The 1,595-nt window shown below is 55.9% G+C and overlaps 1 protein-coding gene across 2 annotated transcripts in view; it reads right to left on the reverse strand.

Moving 5' to 3' along the window:
- DDX59 (DEAD (Asp-Glu-Ala-Asp) box polypeptide 59) overlaps positions 1-1,248 on the reverse strand; it is a 39,098-nt gene extending 37,850 nt beyond the window's left edge. For both annotated transcript variants that reach the window (XM_011931707.1, XM_011931706.1), the window contains exon 1: positions 1,039-1,248. The gene's annotated coding sequence lies outside the window, so the exon portion shown is untranslated. The remainder of the gene's footprint in view (positions 1-1,038) is intronic.
- Between the last annotated feature and the right edge of the window lie 347 nt (positions 1,249-1,595).

The following is a 1,595-nucleotide window of genomic DNA, read 5'->3' on the forward strand; positions in this document are numbered from 1 at the left end:
TTCCTTCCTTCCTTCCTTCCCAGATCCAAGAGATAATCAACTAAGAGCCAGGAACCCTTTTAAGTCCAATATAAAACAATTTACAACCTGCTCTCTCTAAAGTCTGCTAAGAGCTTCCTCTGCACAACTTGGTATCCACAATCCTTTATCTTTAGCCTGAGCATTCCTTTTTATAACCTCAACCGTCAACCAGATAATGTTTACATTTACCTATAGCCTGGAAGCCCCGGCTTTGAGTTGCCTTTCTAAACCAAACCAATGTATTTCTTAAATGTATTTGATTGATGTCTCATGCCTTCCTAAAATACATAAAACCAAGCTGTACCCCAACTGCCTTGGGCACATGTTCTCAGGACCTACTGAGGACTGTCACTGGCGATGGTCGCTTGTATTTGGCTTAAAATAAATCTCTTCAAATATTTTTCTGAGTTTGATTCTTTTCATCAACCCCGATCTATACCTATTTACACCAAAAACATATCTTTGCAAAATTACAGTGATTGGGAAGACTTTTAACCTAATCTGGGGACTATCAAATATCCTAACAAATGTTTTTCTTACAAAAATTCTTTGTTTAAATTGCCAGATTCCAACTTCCAGAAAAATTCCAACAGAAATGCAACTGTACGTGGGGTGGCGGGCAGCGCAGGGACGGCTCTATGTGAGCTGGAAAAAGCTTGGAACTCAAAGTCTTCCAATGGCGAAAGGGAACGTGCTCCTGCTGGGCGGGCGGGCAGCGGCGCAGCCTCCAATTCTCGCCAACGCCCCCCGCACCCTCGCATATTGGCGGGCCCTCCCCTCGGGCGTTGCCTCCCACCCACGCCCGGCGGCACCGCACCCCGAGGCGCTTCACGTCATGGAGCTGCTAAGAGACGGGCGGGGCTCCGGTTCCGGGTAGAGGCCTGGGACACGGGGAACTGTAAGGACGCAAGGGGGGCCGCGCAGAGGCAGCCGTTCTCCCGCCGCGGCCTAGCGGCCGGGGTCCAGGAGAAAGGGCAGCAGGACGGCCAGGGGCCTGGGCTTCCGGGGCACGCTCACCAGCGCAGGCCTGAGGCCGCGTCCGCTCCCGCTCGGGGCCGGCTCCCCCTTCCAGGCTCCAGGCCAGGCTTCCGCCCGGCAAGCCCTGACCCGCTCGTCAGGACGGCGGCCCGGGACTAGTGGTGCGGAGCGGAGCGCACAATCCACTTCTCCGGGTTTTGGGAGGGGGCTGCAGCGCCCTTTCCAGGCGGTGGGGAGGCGGGGCCACCGTGGGGGCGGGGCTTGGCTGGAGCCGGCAGTGGCTTGGGAGGGAGGGATAAGGAGAGGGGCGGGAAGGCTCCTCGCGTTTTCCACGCCCCCGCCCGGCTCTGGGCTGGCGGTAAATCTCGGAACAGGTCGGGACCGGGCGGATTCTGGACTGAGGGGCGCGTTTGGGAATTTGGAAGAATTTACGTAATCGAGTGGGCTGGGACTGGTGGAAAAGAGTCGGAACGTACGCAAAGAAGCAGCAGGGCGGCGCGGGGGCCTGGCACCCTTAGAAAGTGGGAAGTGTGAGTGTAAAAGGGAGGGGCACTTCTTCCCTTTGGGCCCAAAAACCCTTTTCTGGCTTTAGCAAG

The sequence above is a fragment of the Colobus angolensis genome, unplaced genomic scaffold, assembly GCF_000951035.1.
Source record: "Colobus angolensis palliatus isolate OR3802 unplaced genomic scaffold, Cang.pa_1.0 Scaffold91, whole genome shotgun sequence".
Classification (NCBI taxonomy): domain Eukaryota; kingdom Metazoa; phylum Chordata; class Mammalia; order Primates; family Cercopithecidae; genus Colobus; species Colobus angolensis.